Below are 6,034 nucleotides of genomic sequence, written 5' to 3' on the forward strand. Positions count from 1 at the left end.
CATTTGATGGCATATGCAGGAGACATGATGGAACTGTCTCCTGGCCCCCTCTCTCTTCACTCTGGCCCAGAGCAGGAGTTGGTGCTGGGGGGAGGGGTCCCCATCTGATGACATGCAGGAGACAAGAAGGAACTGTCCCCTGGCCCCCTCTCTCTTCACTCTGGCCCAGAGCGGTGGTTGGTGCTGGGGGGAAGGGTCCCCATTTGATGGCATATGCAGGAGACAAGATGGAACTGTCCCCTGGCCCCCTCTCTCTTCACTCTGGCCCAGAGCACGAATTGGTGCTGGGGGGAGGGGTCCCCATTTGATGGCATATGCAGAAGACAAGATGGAACTGTCCCCTGGCCCCCTCTCTCTTCACTCTGGCCCAGAGTGGTCCCCAACTGATGACATAATCATAGCTTTACAAGATCTTTAGCCTTCACTGCCAAAGGGTGCTGCTGCATCAACAAACCACAGCTCCCAGGATTCTACAGCATTGAGCCAGGGCAGCTAAAATGGAATCAAACTGCATTAGCCTACACTGTAGATGCACCCTGGTCCAAGATGAGCACCTCTTATCCAGAATCCTACAACCCAAAAGATGCTAAAATCCACTTGGGTGGCTGAGATAGTGGGTGCATCTACGTTGTACAATTAATGCCGTTTGATTCTGCTTTGATTGCCATGGCCCAATGCTATAGAATGCTGGGAGTTGTAGTTTAATAAGCACTCTTTGGCAGAGATGGCTGAAGACCTCGAAAAACTATAGTTCCCATGATTCTACAGAAGTGAGTCGTGGCAGCTCAAGAGGTGCCAGGCTGCATTAACTACAGCATTAATGCACCCTTTGATTGAGTGCATCCATGTGGAACTGGGCCTTCCTTTCTCCTATAGCCTTCAATCTTACCAAGCATTAAATCTAAGGTGCAGATGCACCCAGTGACACCACTGCTTTCAGCCGGTTTAACACATGGGAACTTTTATTTCATGCACAATATTATTTTTTAAATTGTGTATAAAGCTACCTTCAGGATATTAATTTAAGGTGTATTTGAAACATATAGCTAATATCATGTTTACACTCTAATCCCATCTCCAAGATTTCTCACTGTGTAAATACAACAGATTCTTAGGCCAGTTTCACACTGCCATAAAATGCAGTTTGAACTGCATTGAACTGCATTATATGGTTCTGCACTCACCCTGTAATGCAGTTTGAACTGCATTGAACTGCAGTGCATGGCTCTATACTGACCACAGAATGCAGTCGAAACTGCATTATATGGCAGTGTAGAAGTAGCCTCAGTTATCCAGAACTAAAACAACCGGTACTCTCAAGCAACTGGCAAAAAATTTGAAGAAATAGTACTTGAAAAAAATTTACAATAAAATCATTTTTGCAGAAGTATTCCATTACATTTGTCTTTATTTGCTTTTAATTCCTAGATTTCAGTATTAATATCAAGTCAAAACTGAAGTTTATCGTATGGTATGTTATCGGGTATAGGCCTATTTGTAATAGCAACTCTCAAACAACCAGAAATCATATTTATCCAGAATCTATGAATCCACATGAGTGCTGGCTAAGTGAGATTCTACGTATGTAAATACAGATATTCCAAAATATAATTTTTTTAAAAAAAATCTGGTTCCATGCATTTTAATTAAGTGATACTCAACCTTTATTAATAGTTCAGGAACTGAATCCACATAGCTCTTTACCAAGTATCAATTCTATTAGTGTATACTGTAGATGCACCATTGTTTTCAGATGGCTCGCCATATGCAAACTTTGTTTCATGCACAGAATTGTTAAAAAAATATTGTATAAAGTTTCCTTCAGGGTATAAAGTGTATCTGAAACATTCATGTTTAGGCTTGAGTCCCATCTGCAAAATATATATGGACATACTGGTATCCCATAATTCAAAGCGGGGGAGGGGGCAATCCAAAACTCTTCTGGCACCAAGCATTTCAGAGAAGGGATACTCAACCTGTATTTTAAAACACCTAAAGGAATAATAGATAAGATAGATAGCCTGATAGATAGGTAGATACCTAAGTAGGTGGGTTTTTTTAAATACTAATTGTGTTTAATACTGTTTTAATATAAGTAATATTTGTATATTTGAAACTGTATTATAATGGTTTAATGTTAGCATATTTGAGTCTCCTTACGGCGAGAAAAAGCGGGATATAAATAAACATAATAATAATAACAATAATAGACACTGGGGGGAGATAGATGGAGGTAGGCCCTTTTCCACACAGCTGTATAAAATCCACATTGAAGTGGATTATATGGCAGTGTGGACTCAGATAACCCAGTTCAAAGCAGATATTGTGGATTATCTGCCTTTGGTCTGGGGCCCTTTCTACACAGCTGAATAAAATCCCACATTATCTGCTTTAAACTGGGATATATGGCAATGTGGACTGAGATAACCCAGTTCGAAGCAGATCTTTTGGGGGTTTCTGCCTTGATATTCTGGGTTATGTGGCTGTACAGATGGACCCATTAAGGGGGATAGATAGGTACAGATAGATAGGAAAATAGAAAGATAGATAGTTGGGAAGAGAGAGGAGGAGAGAGATAGAGAGACAGGAAAATAGATAAATAGATAGGAAGGTTAGAGAGAGAGAGATGGGAAAATAGATAGGAGAGATAGATAGTAAAAGAGAGAGAGAAGGGTAGATAGATAGATAGATAGATAGATAGATAGATAGGAAAATACAGAAAGAAAGAAAGAAAGAAAGAAAGAAAGAAAGAAAGAAAGAAAAGAAAAGAAAAGAAAAGAAAAGAAAGGAAGATAGGGAGGGAGGGAGAAATAGGAAAATAGATAGGAAGAAAGATGGGAAGATAGGTAGATAGGAAGAGAAAGAGAGAGGAAAATAGAGAGAGAAATAGATAGGAAGAGAGAGAGAGGAAAATAGAAAGGAAGAGCAAGAGATAGCATGACGGGTAGATAGGAAGAGAAAGAGGAAAAGAGAGAGATGGGAAGAGAGAGAGAGAAATAGATAGATAGGAAGAGAGAGAGAAATAGATAGATAGGAAGAGAGAGTGAGATGGGAAGACAGGCAGAGAGAGAGGAAAATAGAGGTGGTAAGATAAGATAGAGAGAGAGAGGAAAATTGATAGGAAGAGAGAAATGGGAAGATAGAGAATCAAAGAGTTGGAAGAGACCCCATGAGCCATCCAGTCCAACCCCCTGCTAAGAAGCAGGAAAATTGCATTCAAAGCACTCTTGACAGATGGCCATCCAGCCTCTGATGGATGTTGGAGAGAGAGAGAGAGAAAGATAGATAGATAGATAGATAGATAGATAGATAGGAAGACAGAGGGATAGGTAGATAAATAGGGGGGGGGGGAGGGAGAGAGAGAGAGAGAGAGAGAGAAATAGATAGAGAGGAAGAGACAGAGACAGGAAAATGGATAGGAAGAGAGAGAGATGGGGAGATAGATAGAGAATCACAGAATCATAGAGTTGGATGAGACCCCATGGGCCATCCAGTCCAACCCCTGCTAAGAAGCAGGGAAATTGCATTCAAAGTACTCTCGACAGATGGCCATCCAGCCTCTGATGGATGTTGGAGAGAGAGAGAAATGGGAAGATAGGAAGACAGAGAGAAAGATAGTAAGATAGGTAGATTAAGAAATAGAGAAAAATAGATAGAGAGAGATGGGAAGATAGATAGAGAGAAATAGAGAGGAAGAGAGATAAGAGGATAGGTAGAGAAATAGAGAGGAAGAGAGAGAGGAAGATAGATAGATAAATAGAGAGAGAGAAATAGAGCGGAAGAGAGAGAGATAAGAAGATAGGTAGATAGAGAAATAGAAAAAGAGGAAGAGAGAGATAGAAAGATAGGTAGATAAAGAGAGAGAGAGAGAAATAGATAGAGAGGAAGAGAGAGAGAGGAAGATAGGTAGAGAAATAGAGAGAGAGGAAGAGAGAAAGGAAGATAGGTAGATAAATTGAGAGAGAAATAGAGAGGATGAGAGAGATAGGAAGATAGGAAGATAAATAGAGAGAGAAATAGATAGAGAGGAAGAGAGATAGGAAGATAGGTAGAGAAATAGAGAGAGAGGAAGAGAGAGGAAGGTAGGTAGATAAATAGAGAGAGAGAAATAGAGAGCGAGGAAGAGATAGGAAGATAGGTAGAGAAATAGAGAGAGAAATAGAGGATGAGAGAGAGATAGGAAGGAAGATAGGTAGATAGAGAAATAGAGAGAAATAGAGAAGAGAGAGGAAAATAGGTAGATAGAGAAATAGAAAAAAAATAGAGAAGATAGGTAGATAAATAGAGAGAGAGAAATAGAGAGGAAGAGAGACGAAGATAGGTAGATAAATAGAGAGAGAGAAATAGAGAGAGAGGAAGAGATAGGAAGATAGGTAGAGAAATAGAGAGAGAAATAGAGAGGATGAGAGAGAGATAGGAAGGAAGATAGGTAGATAGAGAAATAGAAAAAATAGAGAGAAGATAGGTAGATAAATAGAGAGAGAGAAATAGAGAGGAAGAGAGAGAGATAGGAAGATAGGCAGATAAATAGAGAGAGAGGAAGAGAGAGATAGGAAGATAGGTAGATAAATAGAGAGAAATAGAGAGGAAGAGAGAGAGATAAGAAGATCGGTAGATAGAGAAACAGAGAGAAATGGAGAGAGAGGAAGAGAGAGAGAGGAAGATAGGTAGAGAAATAGAGAAATAGAAAGGAAGAGAGAGAGATAGGAAGGAAGATAGGTAGATAAATAGAGGGAGGGGGGAAATAGAGTGGGAGATATAGGAAAATAGAAAGATGGAAAGATGAGAAAAAAGATAGATAGATAGATAGATAGATAAGAAGATTGAGAGGAAGGAGAGATATGAAAATAGAAAGAGAGAGAGAGATGGGAAGATAGAGAAAGAGAGAATATATATGTCTCTACCACAAAGGCTCCTTCCTCCATGGCTTAAATGAATCTGGACCAAACTAATGATGCAGGAACCGAATCCACACTCCTGGGAACTCCTTCCTCCACAAGCAGAATCCACATTGGCCATTTCAATACACAAAAGGCAAAACTTCCAAGTTACCTTTCCACTCGCCTACTTTTGTTGGAAGCAGATGCTTCTCTCCTTGGGTGTCCCTTTTTTCTCCCTTCTGGATCTCTTTTTTGTGTGTGGACTCAAAAGACCCCTTTTCGGGGTGAAATCTGGAGTCACCCCAAATTAAAACAAAATAAATAAAAGGGACGAAAAAGTCAATCGTGTCGATGTCCTGCCAATGAGGGCAACAAGATGAAAAGGAGAGGAAGAAAAAGTCGGTTATTTCGAGATCCAAACACGTGAAAAGCAGGAGAAAGACACGCGTCGGCGCATCCACACGTTCCAACCAAGTCTCTCAGGGCTGCAGCGTTCCTTGAGGTCTATAAATACATAGATAGAGAGAGAGAGGTTTCAGAGAGGTCTTGTTGTGGATCTTGTGGGTCCGATTGGCAATCCGGGTCTTGTTTCAACGGTCCTGGGCGAAGAAAAGACCCGTTGGCTGCAGTTCCAGAAATGGCGGCCTAGCCGGAGAGGCCGAAAGCGGCTCGGAAGGGAGGCAAAGCCCGTCGTCCGCACGGCGCACTCGGCCCCCACGCAGACGCAGAAGGAGGCGGACAGAGAGAGAGAGAGAGAGAGAGACAATGCGGGGGAGGGGAGGGGGGCCCGGGCTTCCCCCGCCAGGGACTCTGGGGGATGTAGTCCGCCCAACCGCCGCCTCCCATTCGGCAGAAGGGCGCGCGCCGCCGCCGCCGAACTACCTTTCCCAGAATTCCGAGGGAGGGAAAAGCCCCGACCAGCTCCACTAGTTTTGGAACCGGTTCTGTGTGTGCAGTGCGGATGTCAGAAGGCAACGCCTTGACGTGGAGCCCGTTGGGGGGGAATTGCACTGGAAATGGGGCTGGATGTTTCAGTATAAGCACATAGTATAGGGAAGGAGAGAGAGAGAGGGACAAATGACAGAGAAAGAGATACTATACATAGATACATAGATAGACAGACACAGGACAGAGATACATAAATAGATAGATGA

At 42.1% G+C, this 6,034-nt stretch overlaps 1 protein-coding gene across 1 annotated transcript in view; it reads right to left on the minus strand.

Moving 5' to 3' along the window:
* The window catches only part of LOC132765151 (myb/SANT-like DNA-binding domain-containing protein 7), a 28,726-nt gene extending 23,046 nt beyond the window's left edge, over nucleotides 1-5,680 (minus strand). The window contains exon 1 of the mRNA XM_060759345.2: nucleotides 5,053-5,680. The gene's annotated coding sequence lies outside the window, so the exon portion shown is untranslated. The remainder of the gene's footprint in view (nucleotides 1-5,052) is intronic.
* Between the last annotated feature and the right edge of the window lie 354 nt (nucleotides 5,681-6,034).

This window comes from Anolis sagrei, chromosome 2, assembly GCF_037176765.1.
Source record: "Anolis sagrei isolate rAnoSag1 chromosome 2, rAnoSag1.mat, whole genome shotgun sequence".
Lineage (NCBI taxonomy): Eukaryota > Metazoa > Chordata > Lepidosauria > Squamata > Dactyloidae > Anolis > Anolis sagrei.